Genomic DNA, 21,510 nt, shown 5'->3' on the forward strand with positions numbered 1-21,510 from the left:
AGCGTGTTTGTGGATCAAAAGGACACTTATTTCCGAAGATTATCCAAGATAATGTGTAAGTAGGCTGCTTAGGTTTTTTTTTATTGGTAACGCCACGTAGCGCTCTGTATAAAAATCACTAACTCTGCTGTGTGCAGTCTGAGGCTGGTCGGCATTGTTGCAATATTCGCCATTGTAGTGTTGGGTTGTTGGCTGTTAACAGCGCGTTGCGTTGCGCAGTTGGAGGTGAGCCGCCAGCAGTGTTGGATGTGGGGAGAGAGATGGCGGAATTTTGAGAGCGGACGATGCGGACGTGTGTCTATCAGAGAGAGTAAATTTGTAATATTCGATATCATGGACTGATATATATATATTATGACTTTTGAACACTATTAAGGTAAATACATTGTTTGCTCTCTATCAAAATCTTTCATTTGCTAACTATGCCTATCAGTAGTTAGTGCCTTCAGTAGTTTGAATCTTTTATTTAGCTGGCAGAAGTGGCGCTCGCTGTATTGCAGTAGTTCGAGTAACGAAGATTTTTGTGAGGTAAGTGATTTGTGAAAGGTATAGGTTAATTTAGCCAGGGCCATTCTTTTGTAGGGATTATTCAAAGTCAGATTGCGTTGCGCTAAAAAATGTTGTGTGTCAGTTTAGTGTTGATCAGAATAGGTAAAGAGCGAAATGCGAAATGTCTGAGTACGTTCAGTTCTGCTCAGCTGTTTGAAAATCAAATAATGTAAGAAATTTATCAGCACAGTAATTCAATAATTTTTCTAAGGGGACGTCTCATAAATGTTATATTTCATTCCTTGAAAAGCGTATGTGTATGGCATGAAATGTTTATGTACACGAGAATATGGTTCTATTTTTTGACGTGTTCTTTGCAACAGGGGTAAGAGTAAATATTGAAGGTACTCAGTAATGTTGAAATTGGGGTGTAAGAAAATAGACTGTGTACATAGTCATAGGTGGTGACGCCAAATAAATAGGGGCGTGTTTTAGAAGAGTATCTTCGTGTCACAGATTATCATCACTAATCCGATGTGGCTATTTGTCCACCTCGCTCTGATCAAGACACATTCGGCACCTTCATCATACGACATTAGTGTATGGAGTATGGCCTGTAATATGTATCGCTGATGATAACTTTCACATCGGATAACTAGGACATTGAGGAAAGCTTGTAGTGGAAGGCGACGCTACAGATCTAGGGTTGGGTTCTGATAACAGAACATTCTTTAAATGACCGTATTCAGGGTACACACATACATCTCTCGTTGAGGGGTCGGGAACAGACTACGGAATGGAACAGGGACCGGAATTACTATATAAAGCAGCAATGGAGTATCGACTCAGTTGTCTGACTCGATTGCCAGCCTGTGGTGGCCGAGCGGTTCTAGGCATTACAGTCTGCAACCGCGCGACCGCTACGGTCGCAGGTTCGAATCCTGCCTCGGGCATGGTTGTGTGTGATGTCCTTAGGTTAGTTAGGTTTAAGTAGTTCTAAGTTCTAGGGGACTGATGACCTTAGACGTTCCCATAGTGCTCAGAGCCATTTGAACCATTTTTTGTCTGACTCGATTCGTGATTTCGGGTGGAAACGTCGTACGTAGTTCGTAAAAACTATCGGAAAGTCACTCAGTAAAACGGAACTGATATCTCTCTACTGTTCCAAATGTAACTAAGTAGTTTAGGGATAATCTGAGCACACATTAGGTTCTTTGCGGATGGTGTTCTCAATTACTGCCTAGTAAAGTCATCAGAACATCAAAACCAATTGCAAAATAATTTAGACATCTGTATGGTGCGAATGGTGGCAATTGGCCCTAAATACTGAAAAGTGTGAAATCGTCCACAGGAGCACTGAAAGGAATCCGTTAAAGTTCGGTTACACGATAAACCACCCGAATCTAAACTCTCTCAATTCAACCAAATACCTAGGCATAGCAATTATGAACAACTTAAATTGGAACGATCACACAGACAATATTGTGGGGAAGGTGAACCAAAGATTGCGTTTTATTGGCAGAACACTTGGAAAACGCGACAAATCCACTAAACAGACTGGTCCCACGCTACACTTGTGCGTTCTCTGCTAGAGTGCTGCTGTGCATTGTGGGATCTTAAACAGGTAAGTTTGGCGGAGAACATGGAAAAAGTTGAAAGACGGGCAGCCCGTTTTGTATTATCACGAAACAGGGGAGAGACTGTCACGGATATGACACGCGAGTTGGGGTGGCAGTTATAAAAACAAAAGCGGTTTTTCGTTGCGGAAAGATCTTTTCACGAAGTTTCAGTTTCCGATTGAACGTGAAAAAAAAGGGAGAAGTGGTCATCGTAACGAAATGAGAGGAATCAGATCTCGCACGGAAAGATTTAAGTATTCGTTTTTCCTCGCGCACTGTTCGAAAGTGAGATGGTAGAGAAAAAGTGTGGACGTGGTTCGACGATCCTGCGTCAGGCAATAAAGTATGAATTTCAAAGTAGTCATGCAAATGTGAGTAGTAGAAGGTAAGGGAGAAATGGCATAGGTAAGACGTTCGTTGTACCATTCAAACACAAAGTGAGGAAAAAGACGGCGTTAATTTCTAACAAACCCTGTAGGCCCTACAACGAATCTATTCAGAAACCAAGGAGGGAAGGTATGGGCGAATAATATGTGTCACTAAAAACTGTTACAAATTTCGAACTGGACAATGGAGATAAATTCCATACTCAAGTAGGTATTCATACCGAATGAAGGTTCACGTACTGAAAGAGGAATAACAGCGTATTGCAATAGCTAACGAAAAAAAAAAAGCTTGGTCATGTCTTAACAAAGACAATTCGTCCATCTCCAGAATCCACAAGTATCTTAGCATTCAAAAAAATAAATAAATAAAGGGCTATGATGCGACGAATAACGATCGCGGAGGTCGCATGCAATTTAATACTCGATTGTTTGAGGGGAAGTTCAGTCCCACACTGGCAGCACGTGCGGGGTCCAGGGAATAATGGTCTGAAATCTCATTAAGCAACGTTAACTACGATGGAATAAACGTAGCACACCTTGCGAGAAATCACACATTGAATCTAATAAGGAATCAGCTCGTGGAAACCTAGGCACGTTGTATTATAGGTCCGCCTGGCCGCCTTTCAGAGGTAGCAAACCACATCGTGCCAACTTACTATCTGCATTCACAAAACGGTAAAAAGAACAAAAAAGGACCCAGCTATACTCCCTAACGTAGGGCAGCTGAAAGAGATATATGAAACACCTTTAAGAATTAATAACCCACATTGCAATACCGAAATCCAGAAATCAACTAAACATCTCAAGAGTGCATGACCTACCGAAAAGTAAGTGTGCTCCGTGTTCACTCACCGTTTGGACGGTAATGGGGGAGGGCATATGAAGTGCCGTTGGTGAGGTTAGACCAATTCCACTCCTTGAATGCGCCAGAACTACGGATGTAAAACTACCATAGGTTATCGTGGAGCGTACATTAGAGACGTATTCCTACTGGCTTTGGTAAGTTAAGGTCGTCCCCGCATTACCTGTACATTTGGTGTGTTGCATACCTGTCAGGCATTACCCCATAACGGCCACGTTCTACACGTATGCGATTATTGTCTTACTACATTCCCCTAAAAACAGAAAGTGATGAACCATCGAGAAACTGACTGGGCTTGTATAAAGGGTTGGCTAACCTATGGAACATTTTTGTTCTATCCGTAGTTATCCTCCTGTCTGTTACTTAAAAGTAGACAATATTTATAGCAAAATTAAAACTCAAAATTTAATTCAGGTTTTATTCGAAAATTGTTGATTTGTAACGTGAAAGAGAGGGATGTTGTAGAAAAAAAATAAAGAAAACACTATTTTCTCAAGAAAAAGGTGAAATATAATAATCGCAAAACGCTACTATATCAGTCATCAATACTTCATTGAACTTATATAAAACGTGTTTTTGTTATTGATAAACAACTTTCGCGTTTATGAATAACAGGAAACTCTTACCTTTGATCATGAAAAACGTTCTGTTGAGTGCAAAAGACTATAAAACTGTCCTTGCATCAAAAGTAACAGCCTTGGTTCCATAAAAGTGCAGAAGCTACGCTATCAAATAATTATTATTACTTAGAAAATGCAATTTGTATGATGTAAGCACATAAAATGCACAATGGATTAACATTGAATGTTGTGTGGCTCTAATTACGTGCAAAAGAAAGCACGAAACAAAAAAACAAAGAAAACTCGTCGGTTCCCACTTTCCTTCTTACACATTCATTTACGTTTCTTTTCCTACCAACGTTACCAATACTGCAGATAATTCTACGATTTACTACATAGTTTATGTAATGTACCAGACCAACCTCTCTGCTATGTCCCTTCATTAGCTGAGTTGGCGGGTTTCATACACCTTAGTGCAGATCTAGCTTGCACTTGGTAATTCTGAAATAAAATCACTCATTCTGCACAATCACCCATTCATAAAACCAATCAGCAGAAAGGTGTGAAAAGACGCTATGAGAACACAAACAACTCTATATAACAACTTGTCCTTCCTCCAGAGACTTGTTGTCGTCTTAGCTAAGTAGTAAGTGGAGTTAAATCTCTCGTGTGTCCATACTTGCAGCCCTCATTTTTGTGAAACGGCTCTGATTGGCCCGTTTCAATGTGAACAATAGCTCTAGTACAAAATCTTCAACCGGATAAATCGGTCTGAGGTCGAAACTGTTATCTGGCGATTCAGATTAAGCAAGGGGGACGATGGTGAAAATGTTGTCATTCAAAAAAGCGTTAAGTATTGTGTGATACACAAGTCATGCAACTTTGCGTACGCAGAGACGAGGAGAAATTCCAGTGCCTATGCAGGCAGCGTAATCATCATGAATGCCGCTGTTTGTCGCTGATTTACCTCATACTCTATGCCCGTATGTGATCCCTTTCGAATGGATGTGCCAAACGAGTTTGACATGTCTAGGTAGATATAAAAAGTAGAAGACGAAGAAAAAAAGAAACGCTTTATAGGACTACTCGTACGAGCATCAAATTCGTGGTACACTGGCGTAATACGAATACGAGCAAAAGTTCAAGGTCCTCACTCATGGCCGGCCGCTGTGACCGAGCGGTTCTAGGCACTTCAGTCGGGAACCGCGCTGCTGTTACGGTTGCAGATTCGAATCCTGCCTCGGGCATGGATGTGTGTGATGTCCTATGGTTAGTTAGTTTTAATTAGTTCTAAGTTCTAGGGGACTGATGACCTCAGATGTGAAGTCCCATTGTAGTGAGAGCCATTTGTACCATTTGAGCTCCCATTGTACTGCGTGCCAACTTCCCCGCCACGTTCAACTGCGTTTGTAGCACCTTCCTAGCTGTGTTCGAAAGGTGTTTACATCAAGAGTCTAAAGTGACATCGGGGTACTTTAGCTTACCGTTGTACTTGACTATGCCACGACAGCCAAACCGTAGGCTGATGCTAGGCGATTGGAGAGGTGGAAAATACATACTTCTGTTTTATAGAAACTGGGTCTAAGTCCCTATATCTTAAAATATTCGTAAAGTTTAGTGAGGCTGTTTGTTAGTTGTTATTCACATTCAGAAAGTTCTAAGTCTAGGGGACTGAGGACTTCAGATGTTAAGTCTCATAGTGCTTAGAGCCATATGAACCATTCGAACCTCACTCATGGGATCAAAGCTCTGGCTCATTAGCTTTATGTGGAGTTAACACAATCTGTAATGAGTGTATTCATCTGTTACGCTATGTAACCAAAGACCAAACTGTCCAAATTGGGGATATTTTCTGCCACGCCGGTTGCACATTTCACCGTTGGCGCTGAGAACGCAACTGACACCTAAGCATTAGTATGTGTACGAAGTGTGATAAAAAAGGAACGGGAATTTTTTAGTGTCATGGGCTTTGTACATTCGATTTTCAAGTTTTTGTTAGCTTGTTCATATACATTTTCTTGACATGTGTTTGCATTTCAGCTGTTTTGAATATTGAGTGTATTGTTGACAATCGAAAAGGTTATGCTCGTTTTCGAGCGCTCGGCGTATTTTTACTTTCGAAAAATGTGGATCAAAGAATTTGCATTAAATTTTGCATGGAAAACGGAATAAACTGCAGCGATGCATTCGAAAGGTTGACTTTAGCTTTTGGTTGATATACTACGAGTAAGACAATAGTTTACGAATGATACAAACGTTTCAGAGAGGGTCGAGAAGGCGTCGAAGGCGACGACCGCCATGGACGCCCTAGCACGTCAATTACTGATGGCAGTGTGGAGGTGGCAAACAAGAAGGTTCTGGAAAACCGCCGACAAAAATGGTTCAAATGGCTCTGAGCACTATGGGACTTAACTTCTGAAGTCATCAGTCCTCTAGACTTACAACTACTTAAACCTAACTAACCTAAGGACTTCACACACATTTATCCCCGAAGCAGGATTCGAACCTGCGACCGTAGCAGCAGCGCGGTTCCGGACTGAAGTGCCTAGAACCGCGTGGTCACAGCGGCCGGAGAAAACCGCCGAATCACCATCACAGGGCATAATGATGTCATAGCCTTTGGTTCATATCAAGCAACTTTTTTGGTTGTGTAAGCCGCTTCGGCTGTATTTAGTCCAATATCGGATCACAACCGGTTCCGTGGCTCTAAAAGCGACTTGTTCAGGTGAACATCTGTATAACACTAAATCGAGAAGGAATAACAGCCTCCGATATACGCTGGTACGGTAAATTATTTTAAGATTTTTAACAAAATTTGAATGGTATTAAAAACTTTTACATGAGAATTTTAAGATGTTAGTACTGATATAACCGAATAGCTCGGGGCTTTGTATCCTACATTCGTTGTCCGTCAGAACAAAACACCACTAGAAGGCGATATTGCATAAAATAAAACAGCCAGATTCCAACACAGTGGATGGATCCTAAACAAATCATACCATACTGATCCATTGGTAGGACGAAATAAATGAGAAACTATTAAGACCTAATTTTGCGCCAGAATTAAAAACCAAGAAGTGGTTGCCACAAAATGGAGGGATTTTCTACAAGGCGCAAAACCGTCAAGAAAAAGACGGAAAAGCAGAACTTGAAAACCGCCCTTAACGCTTTTCCGGTCTGTACGCAATCGTGAACAGGGGACGCAGCCGCTTGCGTTGGTCATACTGACGGGAGGAAAGTAAACAACTTGCCTGTAGACGGCTCGCGCATGCGCTGATGCTGCACGGGCTCCACCGAATGATTGGTGGTCTTTTGCGGGACACGCGAATGGTGAATGAGAACAAGGAATATTGGGTAAAAAAGCACAAAAACGTTTTTGAAAAGCAATCTGTAGAATATGATAGTGACAGTCGACACATTTTTTCGTTAATAAAGCTCGTAAGTTATGCCAAAGCTTGAGGAACATCAATCATATGCACATGTTACGGTAACTTAACAGACATGCCGCCAGTGTCCACTGAATAAACCTTCAAACTTTACAAAAGTTCAAGAACTTTAAAATTCTAAAAATTATTGTCTCGTAAAAATGTTTTTAGTAATTCTTCACTTTTTTATAGTCAAAAGGATCCAAGATTGTAGTGATTTTGTTACTTATTAAGAGGAGATAAAGCTAGAAAATTTATAATAAATTTAAAACATACTTGAAAGGAAGATGTGCAAAACCTAGATAATAACGAGGATGCATAGGACGTGGGGATGGGGGCGGGGGAGGGAGGGGAGGAAAATACTTCGTGGGATCAAACAAGTAACAGCAAAATATGTTCCGAAATTGTTGAATTTCGACCAAAAATGACGTCGCGGAGACATCGCTCAGGAATTGCTAAATCAAGTGTACAGCAATCCGAAACTTCTAAAGATGGTTTGAACAGGTGATAATATTTCGGTATAGGGTATGGCGTTGAAACCAAGGCCCAGTCGTCCCAGTGGAAACTACCTGAAGAGCCCAGACCGAAAAAAAAGTCGAGAAATTCGATCACATGTGAAAATTCTCCTCAGTGTTTTCTTTGATTACATTGGGGTAGTGCATCACGAGTCCCTGCCTTATGGTCGCACAGTCAATAAGGAACACTATCTGGTAGTTATGCGTCTTTTTTGTGCAGCAATGCGCAGAAAATGACCAGAATTGTGACAAAACCACGTGTGCAAATTTCGTTCAAGATAATACTTCCGTCCACATCTCAATGCTTGTTCGTTTTTTTTTTTTTTTTTGGCAAAAAACAGAACCATTATGTTGCCTCGGCCACCGTATTCTCCGGACATCACCCCCTGCGATCTGTTTCTATTCCCAAAGCTGACGGGAACCATAAAATGACGTCATCTTGCAATCATGAAATAATAAATGTCTTGTGAGCAGGGCCTCCCGTCGGGTAGACCGTTCCCATAAACCGTAGTCTTTGGTTTGCTTTCCCCACAACATTATCTATGCAATGGTTCCAGTATAAGTTATTCGTAATCGTAATCCCAAAGTACTTAGTTGAATTCATAACCTTTACGTTTATGTGATTTATCGTGTAACCGAAATTTAGCGGATTCCTTTTAGTACTCATGTTGGTGACTTCACACTTTTCATTATTCAGAGCTATTTGACACTTTTTGACCATACAGATGTCTTGCCTAATTCTTTTGCAATTCGTTTTGATCGCCTGCTGACTTTACATGACGGCAAATGACAGCATCATCTGTGAACAACCTAACAGAACTGCTCAGATTGTCCACTAAATCGTTTATATAGATTGGGAACAGCAGGGGGCCTGTAATTCTACCTTCAGGAATGCCAGATATCACATCGGTTTCAATCGATGACTTAACGTCAGGTACTACAAACTGTGATCTCTGTGAGAGGAAATTACGAATCCAGTCGCACGACTCAGAAGATACTTCGTAGCCACGCAATTTGGTTAGAAACAGGCTGTGGTGATCGGTGTCAAAACCCTTCTGGAAATCTAGAAATACGGAATGAATTTGACGTTCCCTATCGATAGTATTCATTACTTTGTGTGAATAAAGAGCTAATTTCAAAAGAACGTTTTTTTTTCTGAATCCGTATTTGCCGTTTGTCAATAAATCGTTCTCATCGAGGCAATTCATAATTTTCGAACACAGTATATGTTCGTAAATCGCCGTTAGTGATGTGGTGAGTTATTACTTTCTGTTTCTTTCGTAGCCGGCCGCGGTGGTCTAGCGGTTCTAGGCGCGCAGTCTGGAACCGCGCTACTGCTACGGTCGCAGGTTCGAATCCTGCCTCGGGCATGGATGTGTGTGATGTCCTTAGGTTAGTTAGGTTTAAGTAGTTAAGTCCCATAGTGCTCAGAGCCATTTGAACCATTTTTTTTTGTTTTTTTCGTTTGGCGCTCTTTAGTTGTATTTGTTCATTCATAAATGATTGGTATATCATGATAAATATATGGTTGAGCATTATATGTATATGTTGCTGTTGTCGTGGTCTTCAGTCCAAAGACTGGTTTGATGCAGCTCTCCACGCTACTCTATCCTGTGCAAGGTTCTTCATCTCCCAGTACTTACTGCAACCTACATCTTTCTGAATCTGTTTAGTGTATTCGTCTCCCTCTACAATTTTTATCCTCCACGTTGTCCTCCAATACTAAATTGGTGACCCCTTGATGCCTCAGAATATGCCCTACCATCCGATCCCATCTTCTAGTTAAGTTGCGCCACAAATTTCTCTTCTCCCCAATTCTATTCAATACCTCCTCATTAGTTATGTGATCTACTTATCTAATCTTCAGCATTCTTCTGTAGCACCACATTTCGAAAGCTTCTATTCTCTTCTTGTCTAAACTATTTATCGTCCATGTTTCACTTCCATACATTGCTACACTCCATACACTTCCTGACACTTAAATCTATGCTCGATGTTAACAAATTTCTCTTCTTCAGAAACGCTTTCTTGCCATTGCCAGTCTACATTTTATATCCTCTCTACTTCGCCCATCATCAGTTATTTTGCTCGCCAAATAGCAAAACACCTTTACTACTTTAAGTGTCTCATTTCCTAATCTAATTCCCTCACCATCACCTAAATTAATTCGACTACATTCCATTATCCTCGTTTTGCTTTTGTTGATGTTCATCTTTCTTTCAAGACACAGTCCATTCCGTTCAACCGCTCTTCCAAGTTCTTTGCTGTCTCTGACAGAATTACAATGTCATCGACGAACCTCAAAGTTTTTATTTCTTCTCCATGGAGTTTAATACCTACTCCGAATTTTTCTTTTGTTTCCTTTACTGCTTGCTCAATATACAGATTGAATAACATCGGGGATAGGCTACAACCCTGTCTCACTCCCTTTCCAACCACCGCTTCATGTCCCTCGACTCTTATAACTGCCATCTGGTTTCTGTACAAATTGTAAATAGCCTTTCGCTCCCTGTATTTTACCCCTGCCACCTTCAGAATTTGAAACAGAGTATTCCAATCAACATTGTCAAAAGCTTTCTCTAAGTCTACAAATGCTAGATACGTAGGTTTGCATTTTCTTAATCTTTCTTCTAAGATAAGTCGTAGGGTCAGTATTGCCTCACGTGTTCCAATATTTCTACGAAATCCAAACTGATCTTCCCCGAGGTCGGCTTCTACCAGTTTTTCCGTTCGTCTGTGAAGAACTTGTGTTAGTATTTTTCAGCGGTGCCTTATTAAACATAGTTCGGTAATGTTCACATCTGTCAACACCTGTTTTCTCTGAGATTGGAATGATTATATTCTTCTTGAAGTCTGAGGGTATTTCGCCTGTCTCATACTTCTTGCTCACCAGATGGTAGAGTTTTGTCATGACTGGCTCTCCCAAGGCTGTCAGGAGTTCTAATGGAATGTTGTCTACTCCCGGGGCCTTGCTTCACGCAGTATCATATCTCCCATTTCATCTTACTCTATGTCCTCTTCCATTTCCATAATATTGTTCTCACGTACATCTCCCTTGTATAGACTCTCTTTATACTCCTTACACCTTTTTGCCTTCCTTACTTTGCTTCGAACTTGTTCCATCTGAGCTCTTGATATGCATACATGTGATTCCCTTTTCTCCAAAGGTCACTTTAATTTTCCTGTAGGCAGTATCTATCTTACCCCTAGTGAGATAAGCCTCTACATCCTTACATTTGTCCTCTAGCCATCCCTGCGTAGCCATTTTGCACTTCCTGTCGATCTCATTTTTGAGACGTTTGTATTCCTTTTTGCCTGCTTCATTTACTCCATTTTTATATTTTCTCCTTTCATCAGTTAAATTCAATATCTCTTCGGTTATCCAAGCACTTCCATTAGCCCTCGTCTTTTTACCTACTTGATCCTCTGCTGCCTTCACTATTTCATCTATCAAAGCTACCCATTCTTCTTCTACTGTATTTCTTTCCCCCATTCTTGTCAACTTTCCTAACGCTCTCCCTGAGGCTCTCTACAAGCTTTCAGTTTATCCAGGTCCCATCTCCTCAATTTCCCACCTTTTTGCAGTTTCTTCAGTTTTAATCTACAGTTTAGTGTTAATTGAAAAGTAAATTTTGACATGAGGAAATTAACTGGAGTGTCGTTATTTAAAAGAAGCAGCCAAGTAAAGAAAAAGTTTAAATTATTACGCGGCATAGATAAATTTATCACTAAGAGAGAGAAAATAGTAATTCAAGATTTTGTCTAAGCTGCTTTGATACTGTGGATTGGACCGACCGCGCACATCATTTGTTGGCCGTATGGCGATGATTAATATTACGCGTTATGAGCACACGCACCGCCTGGAAACTGCGTTCAGAGATCGACTTAACAGATCTGAGGGACGCACGAGTGAGTGGCTGGCACAAATTCAACATCAATGATATTCGGCAGTGGTCAGCAAACGATATGTCGGTAGTCTTGCAGTTCTCCTAGCTGTATCACAGAAATGTTGGCAGGCAAACTTAATGTTATTGAAGTAAACAGCGGTAAACAATAACAATAATTCAAATAATGACGATACTTTTACATGGTTAAATACTTTATTGACCTTGAAAATATCTTTCAAGCACAACTGCCTGTTGCAAAACCATTCGAGAGAGCGATCATTAAGAGAGATATCGAGAGAAAGCGAACCAGAAGCCGCTCGTGTTTACATACAAGGAGACAACTGAAGGCGACTTTACCGTCATTTTTCCTCGGTCTCTGCCTGTTCTGGAAGCCTGTCGTGTGGAAAAATGTTCGAGAGACTTCGCTGCTTTCCGGACCGGCTGATCGCATAAAATTTGATTGTTGGCGCCGCTTGTGCTGCGTCTGATGTATTATTTGACAATTAAAAAGCACAGTTGCTAATTTTAACATGTGTATGCTCTCTCACATTTAAGAATTACTTACAGTTTTACGTTATAAGACAATTTAAAGAAAATACACGGAATTAACACAAACGTGCAGCGTTTCTTGAGTAGGTTTACATAAATTATTTTAGTTTTGGGGTTTAACTTTATTTAGACATAAAAAGAAACGTTTCATTGGGTATGTAATTCTGCGGAGTATTCCTGTTTCCATGCTTGAGTATTGACATGACTTGTGCAACTTTCGAGTCTTTAGATACGGATCTTCCGTCAAGCGAGCGGTCGTATGTGGTTGGGAAGTATGCAACTATTGTACCAGCATACTCTGAAAGAAACCTGACTTAATATACAGTCTGGACCGGAGGCTTTGCCTTTATCGTGATGTGGTGTTAGAACATTGTCGAGAAGAATAGGAGGCAGTTGTCCTTGGGATTCAGAACTAATTAATTTCTGGCGGCGTACTAAGGTTATTGAGCCGTTTTCGCATTTAGTTTAAGTTGCTGGTTTTGCACCTACCTTACCACCGAGGACAAATCATCACAGCTCGCAGCACTGTTGTCTCCAGGTCTGGCACTTGGTCACTTAGACGTGTCACAGTGACGCTCCAGGCGCAGATGTAGATGGTTCAAATGGCTCTGAGCACTATGGGACTTAACATCTGAGGTCATCAGTCGCCCAGAACTTAGAACTACTTAAACCTAACCAACCTAAGGACATCACACACATCCATGCCCGAGGCAGGATTCGGTCGCGCGGCTCAAGACTGAAGCGTCTAGAACCGCTCGGCCACAGCGGCCGGAGCAGATGCAGAAGTAATGGTGACGTCACAGCTTTTATGGTCGCAATCTAAGTACGAGGGTCAATCCGAAACAAGTGTCTCCCATTTTCTTTCACGGATGCCATAACACAAAGGGAAAGCTCACTCGCACAGTTAAACAGAGCAATATTTCAGCTGTATACTGCCATGTTTCCACATCGCCACCACGATTAGTCACGCACATTTGTCTAGGAAGAGCGGCAGCCCGCCTACTACGGCCGTCAACACCTGACCAGCAGCTGGGACCACCCAGCCCACAGCTTTGACGATGGCCACCACAAGTTCACCCCAGTTGTTGGCAAAACTTTTTACGGCGCCCAGCGTCAATGTCTGGAAATTTGACTGTGAATCTTTATTGGAAGGTCCAGCTACGGAACGACCCTGAAGACAAAGTGTGGCTGTGCTGTGTTAGGAGTGACGCGTCGACCGCTGTGCGCTCACGCTAATAAAGCATCAGATGTCTAAAATAGGTTCTATCAAGCAATCACCGTAATGGACATAAAGTTTGGCGTATATTCCAAAATGAGGGAATATCTAAGATAAAGAACATAAATGATAACGTGCTGGGAACAAATAAATACACCGACGAAAAAAAAATCCCAACACCAAGAAGGAGTTGTGCAACATAAAGGACAGTTGTTAGGCGCGTTATACACTCCTGGAAATGGAAAAAAGAACACACTGACACCGGTGTGTCAGACCCACCATACTTGCTCCGGACACTGCGAGAGGGCTGTACAAGCGATGATCACACGCACGGCACAGCGGACACACCAGGAACCACGGTGTTGGCCGTCGAATGGCGCTAGCTGCGCAGCATTTGTGCACCGCCGCCGTCAGTGTCAGCCAGTTTGCCGTGGCATACGGAGCTCCATCGCAGTCTTTAACACTGGTAGCATGCCGCGACAGCGTGGACGTGAACCGTATGTGCAGTTGACGGACTTTGAGCGAGGGCGTATAGTGGGCATGCGGGAGGCCGGGTGGACGTACCGCCGAATTGCTCAACACGTGGGGCGTGAGGTCTCCACAGTACATCGATGTTGTCGCCAGTGGTCGGCGGAAGGTGCACGTGCCCGTCGACCTGGGACCGGACCGCAGCGACGCACGGATGCACGCCAAGACCGTAGGATCCTACGCAGTGCCGTAGGGGACCGCACCGCCACTTCCCAGTAAATTAGGGACACTGTTGCTCCTGGGGTATCGGCGAGGACCATTCGCAACCGTCTTCATGAAGCTGGGCTACGGTCCCGCACACCGTTAGGCCGTCTTCCGCTCACGCCCCAACATCGTGCAGCCCGCCTCCAGTGGTGTCGCGACAGGCGTGAATGGAGGGACGAATGGAGACGTGTCGTCTTCAGCGATGAGAGTCGCTTCTGCCTTGGTGCCAATGATGGTCGTATGCGTGTTTGGCGCCGTGCAGGTGAGCGCCACAATCAGGACTGCATACGACCGAGGCACACAGGGCCAACACCCGGCATCATGGTGTGGGGAGCGATCTCCTACACTGGCCGTACACCACTGGTGATCGTCGAGGGGACACTGAATAGTGCACGGTACATCCAAACCGTCATCGAACCCATCGTTCTACCATTCCTAGACCGGCAAGGGAACTTGCTGTTCCAACAGGACAATGCACGTCCGCATGTATCCCGTGCCACCCAACGTGCTCTAGAAGGTGTAAGTCAACTACCCTGGCCAGCAAGATCTCCGGATCTGTCCCCCATTGAGCATGTTTGGGACTGGATGAAGCGTCGTCTCACGCGGTCTGCACGTCCAGCACGAACGCTGGTCCAACTGAGGCGCCAGGTGGAAATAGCATGGCAAGCCGTTCCACAGGACTACATCCAGCATCTCTACGATCGTCTCCATGGGAGAATAGCAGCCTGCATTGCTGCGAAAGGTGGATATACACTGTACTAGTGCCGACATTGTGCATGCTCTGTTGCCTGTGTCTATGTGCCTGTGGTTCTGTCAGTGTGATCATGTGATGTATCTGACCCCAGGAATGAGTCAATAAAGTTTCCCCTTCCTGGGACAATGAATTCACGGTGTTCTTATTTCAATTTCCAGGAGTGTATATCTGGAACACGATGTCTGTTAAAACATCGAGGCAGTCGCACACGACTGGCGCTAGGAACACCACTCGTATGCGACTGGCATTAATATCTTACGAAAAGTGGATTTTCGAAGTAACGAACGATGTTGAGAATCACAATATTCTACCTAACATAATCCGAGCAAGTTTTGATACAGTATTTGAACACTTAAGTTTTACAAAGGTATACGATGCACTCTCTTTGCTGGCGGGTCGCAGCATATCTCAGGCGATCTCCTGGACTGACCTCGGCCATGCAACTGGGGAAAAGTCAGCACTTTATTTCGCTTGTCCGACTAGAGCTGGCTCGCTTCCCCACTGACAGAGTTCACATCCGAGCTTTTGCCACTAATGTTGTACTGGAAGGAAGGAAGAAAGGAAGGAAGTTTGGTTTTAACGTCCCACCGACATCGAGGTCATTAGAGATGGAGCACGAGCTCAGATTGTGGGGAAGGAAATTGACCGTGCCCTTTTAAGGAACCATGCCGGCACTTGCCTGGAGCGATTTAGAGAAATCGCGAAAAACCTAAATCTGGATTGCCGGACACAGGTCTGAACCATCGTCCTCCCGAACGCCCGTCCAGTTTTAATTTTTTTTTTTTTTTTTGTGGTATTCAAAAAATTTAAAAACCTCTCTCACACCGGCCTGATTCAGCTTCACTGATCAGGATAGTAAAAACATGCGTATGTTAAGGGAATTTTCATTCACAGAGCAGGCTTATCACATTCACACAGTTCAATACTGTTCTATCCTGATTAAATTGAGCTTAACTTAAATTCCATAAGGCAGTGAAGCAAATTCGAAGTCTCGGTGCTACGAAAATTGTCAGTCGATCTCCTGAAAACATTTGTAATAATTATTAACTTTCGGTGATCACATGGGGACGACCGGAGATCTGCTGGTAAGACCGTGTTAGCCTATGTATTTGAAGTAACTGGATATCTTGAGCATACAGAACGGCAGGTTCGTCCAGTGTAAATCAGACGTTCCCCACTGATCCCGTGCAACACAGCGTAGTAAGCAGACATTGTCAATAATAATCAGGTAAATAATACGCAAACACACTTACTTTAGTTTAGTTCATGTATTAAATTCCTTCTCATACAGAATCTCATCAAGATGGCGACTAGCTCAACAATACATACATATACATCCTCCTTCTTTCACGGCTAATCGGCAAGCATTGCCTCATTCTTTTCATAAGAGAAAACAGATAGCAGATAAGATATTCCATGGAGTAAATGGACGCTCCAAGGAATAATAGGGCTTGAACCTACTTTGCATTGATAATCATCGTATATTAAAGTTTAGGAATCGGTAAGGTAAGAAGAGATATTTCGAGATATGTACTGAGTTGTATAATTTATAAAATTTCTGAAAATATCGCGGAGAGACCGCTGCAAGAGACACTACACAGTGTGCGAAACACTGCGCCCCCTCGCTCAGTCATGTTATATTGGGTACAGTATACTGTTGACCACAGGAGTACCTCGACACCATGTAGGCAGTTCCTAGAGACACACTCTTTGTGTGGACGAGCGTTGTCCTGTTGAAAAATGCCAGCAATATAATGTCACATGAAGGGTTATGCATGACGTCCACAACATAGCATTGCTCATAGTTCCCACAGGAACCCCCAGCCATGAGCTGAAATCACACCCAATGACTCCCGACACCACAACGCCAACTGTATCATCCCTCTGTCTGTCCAAAAAATTGGGAGGATGGCCGCTGTCCTCGTGTCTTCATCGTACTCGGCATTGACGGCCATCCTAGGTAGCGGCGTACGCTTGGGACGGTAGAACTGGCTACTGCCAGCCTCTGACCAGTGGTGTGGCGAGAGACAGAATGTTGCAGGAGTCCATTACTTGTTCTCAGATGGCAGGCTCTGGTGTCACGGGGTTATGATGTGCTTAGCGGACAATGCGGCGATGCAATTTCTCAAACTGGGGAACAATCAAGAGTGGGGTGCCGCAAGGTTCGTCTTGGGTCCTCTGCTGTTCTTAATATATATTAATGACTTGCCATTCTATATTCACGAAGATGCAAAGCTGGTACTTTTTGCCGATGATACAAGTATAGCTATCACACGCGACAGACAAGAATTAACTGGTGAAATTGTAAACGATGTTTTTCAGAAAATCATTAAGTGGTTCTCTGCAAATGGGCTCTCATTAAACTTTGACAAAACGCAGTATATACAGTTCCACACAGTAAATGGAATGACCCCATTAATAAATATAGACCTCGATCAGAAATCGGTAGCTAAGGTAGGATATTCAAAATCTCTAGGTGTATGCATTGATGAGGGGTTGAACTGGAAAACCACACTGAGGATCTGCTGAAACGTTTGAGTTCAGCTACTTAAGCTATTAGGGTCATTGCAAATTTTGGCGATATAAATCTGAGTAAATTAGCTTACCACGCCTATTTTCATTCTCTGCTTTCGTATGGCATCATATTCTGGGGTAACTCATCATTGAGTAAAAGAGTGTTCATTGCACAAAGGCGTGTAATCAGAATAATTGCTGGAGGTCATCCAAGATCATCCAGCAGACACTTATTTAAAGAGCCAGAAATCTTCACTGTAGCCTCACAATATATATATATTCACTTATGAAATTAGTTGTTAACAATCCGAACTAATTCAAAAGTAATAGCAGTGTACATGGCTACAACACTAGGAGAAAGGATGATCTTCACTACTCAAGGTCAAATCTAACTTTAGTTCAGAAGGGGGTAAATTATGCTGCCACAAAAGTCTTTGGTCACTTACCTAATAGCATCAAAAGTCTGACAGATAGTCATATAGCATTTAAAAGGAAATTAAAAGAATTTCTTATTGGCAACCCATTCTACTCATTAGATGAATTTTTGGATATAGTAAGTGGGTAATTTCCCAACCCCCCCCCCCCCCCCTCAAAAAAAATTAAAAATTATGAATATTGAGTGTCATGTAATATTTTGTGTAATGTAATATCTTGTATAGACACCTTTTATTAACCTGACACGTTCCACATCATTACGAAGTGTTGTATTCAAGATCTATGGAACAAGTGCTAATCTAATCCCTTGTGGTCGTCAGACGTCGATCGGTACCTGGTGGCCGACTATGCCTGCGCTCATGTTCCCATGCGGTCCAAGACTAGGTCACTGTCACACCTGGACATTGCCAGATTGTACCATCTGGCCAAATGGAGATGTACAGTGAGACCCCTTTTGAACTCTGTCAGGTGTTGATAACGATGTCTCGCATTAGTAGTTTGTGTCTTTCACATTGATCACTCAACATCTGACGCTGTTCACACTCGCTAAGTACCCTAACAGGCCTTGTAATAGCACTAATTTGCACATGTATGCCATTCTATCTGTCACAGACAATAGTAGCTTTAATCATTCACACACACACCGATGCTGTGCACATTTACGAAATTACACTGTCTTCTGTGTAGTTAATTTTTTTTTTTTTTTTTTTTTTTTTTTGCCAGGCAGTATATATTGTCTCCATGCATGTATGGAGTGTGGCTATGTATGGAAGTGAAACATGGACGATAAATAGTTTGTACAAGAAGAGAATTGAAGCTTTCGAAATGTGGTGCTACAGAAGAATGCTGAAGATTAGATGGGTAGATCACATGACTAATGAGGAGGTATTGAATAGAATTGGGGAGAAGAGAAATTTGTGGCACAACTTGACTAGAAGAAGGGATCGGTTGGAAGGACATGTTCTGAGGCATCAAGGGATCACCAATTTGGTACTAGAGGGCAGCGTGGAGGGTAAAATCGTAGAGGGAGACCAAGAGATGAATACAGTAAGCAGATTCAGAAGGATGTAGGCTGCAGGAGGTAGTGGGAGATGAAGAAGCTTGCACAGGATAGAGTAGCATAGAGAGCCGCATCAAACCAGTCTCAGGACTGAAGACAACAACAACAACAACAACACATTTATCAAGCGGCAATGGATTTAAAATGGTGAAATTTCTTCGACAGGAATCTAGTCACATATGTGTAAAATGCATCTCTATGTCAGACGCCATTTGGGGGTGTTCCTGCGCTGCGTTGCTGCCATCTGTCACGGCATAAGTGATAGGCCCAAACATTAAGAGACTGGAACGAAAGATGCTCCTATCATAGAAGTCGAATATGTCCTGGACGAAGTTAGGGACGTAAAGGAGGGAAACTAACTTTTACACTTGTCTGGTAGCTTCGAAGACGTTTGAATCTAAACATCTTGACATATAGGCGCTTTTTACATCCCAGACTCTATCCACGACATATTCTCCCCTTTTTTGCTTTTTCATTGTGGTTCACAGCTCTTACTCCATCATAATTTTGACATTTTGCCATTATCATGGCTTGTCAATCGGTGTAGATTTTTGTTGACTCCGGTGACGACCGATATGGTATAGGTCTTCTTATTCTCTTTCGGACGAAGTTTCTTGTATTGTGGCAACGGATAAAGCTAACACAAAACAATAGGACGCCCATCAATTGCATATATTTGTCCACCTCCTTATGAAGTTTGAATCGATTTACACAAGTTTGATATACAGAAAGGGAGCGCGTAAAAGAACCTCACAAAAGATGTGGCTTTTGACAGAAAAATCCAAATGAAACTACAGTTTGAAAGTGAGTTTTTAATTTTATCATAATAATGCATTTTTATTTATTTGGTTCACTTTCCGTGTATTTATCTCAGGTACGAACGAATTCTACGTAGTAAATTTAGTTCGACTTTACACCACCGTATCTCGACAACGGGTAAAGATTATTGGATAGAAAGGATTTTATTTTGACTTTATCCGTGTGTCTACTTAATGCAAATTTGAACCGATTCGTACAAATTTGAAGTAAAGAAGTGCCGCGCTTCAGAAACCTCCCACAAAACGTGTATTTTTTTGTTTTTTTTTTTTACGTAAAATCCGATCGAAGGTGACAGTTTTTGCTTGTAAAACCGAAAGGGCGCACATAGAAATGGTGCTATTAGCTGAGCACTATTTTCAATTAAAACCTCATGCAGAGGGAATTAATCGATTCGCAACATTTGCCTGAGCGCCACCTGCTGTTCGTCGTTCAAACCTTGCTTAGTATACAGTAACATAGAGCTACAGCAAGACGGATGTTCCAGTGGGTATACACATGGCCACTGGTCCGGGCTAAACTAAGTACTTCGCGCCCCTTGGGCCTATCTGAAATAGCAAATGAACACCAAGACCTCAACCCAAACCACGATTCTCGTTACGGCCACGCTGTAAGGACATGGTAGAAGAGAGAGTTCAGACATCAGTACTACACCGTCACAATCTGTATCAAACATGTAAATTAAAAATAAAATACAGCGAGGCACTAGAATGAGAGTTTACTCTGCAGCGGAATGTGCGCTGATATGAAACTTCCTGGCAGATTAAAACTGTGTACCAGACCGAAACTCGAACTCGGGACATTTGCCTTTCGCGGGTAAATGCGCTACTGGAAGAGCACTTGCCAGAGAAAGACAAAGGTCCCGAGTTCGAGTCTCGGTCCGGTACATAGTTTTAATGCGCACATGTATGCCATACTACCAGTCACACGCAATAGTAGCTCTAATCAATCACACACCCACCGATGCGGCGCACATGTACGAAGTTACACTGTCTTCTGTGTAGCTCACTTTTTTTGCCCGGCAGTGTACAGGGTAGTACAAAAAGGTAAGGCCAAACTTTCAGGAAACATTCCTCACACACAAACAAAGAAAAGATGGTATGTGGACATGTGTCCGGAAACGCTTAATTTCCATGTTAGAGCTCATTTTAGTTTCGTCAGTATGTACTGTACTTCCTCGATTCACCGCCAGTTGGCCCCGTTGAAGGGAGGTAATGTTGACTTCGATGCTTGTGTTGACATGCGACTCATTGCTCTACAGTACTAGCATCAACCACATCAGTGCGTAGCATCAACAGGTTAGTGTTCATCGCGAACGTGGTTTTGCTCTCAATGGCTCTGAGTACTATTCGACTTAACTTCTGAGGTCATCAGTCGCGTGGTTTTGCAGTCAGTGCAATGTTTACAAATGCGGGTTTGGCAGACGCCCATTTGATGTATGGATTAGCACGGGGCAATAGCCGTGGCGCGGTACGTTTGTATCGAGACAGATTTCCAGAACGAAGGTGTCCCGACAGGAAGACGTTCGAAGCAATTGATCGGCGTCTTAGGGAGCACGGAACATTCCAGCCTATGACTCGCGACTGGGGAAGACCTAGAACGACGAGGACACCTGCAATGGACGAGGCAATTCTTCGTGCAGTTGACGATAACCCTAATGTCAGCGTCAGAGAAGTTGCTGCTGTACAAGG

General features: G+C 42.7%; 1 protein-coding gene across 14 annotated transcripts in view; it reads left to right on the plus strand.

Annotated features, from left to right (window-relative positions):
- LOC126419835 (UDP-glycosyltransferase UGT5-like) overlaps positions 1–21,510 on the plus strand; it is a 640,482-nt gene that overhangs the window by 209,961 nt on the left and 409,011 nt on the right. The window lies entirely within an intron of this gene.

The sequence above is a fragment of the Schistocerca serialis genome, chromosome 9 (assembly GCF_023864345.2).
Source record: "Schistocerca serialis cubense isolate TAMUIC-IGC-003099 chromosome 9, iqSchSeri2.2, whole genome shotgun sequence".
In the NCBI taxonomy this organism is placed as follows: domain Eukaryota; kingdom Metazoa; phylum Arthropoda; class Insecta; order Orthoptera; family Acrididae; genus Schistocerca; species Schistocerca serialis.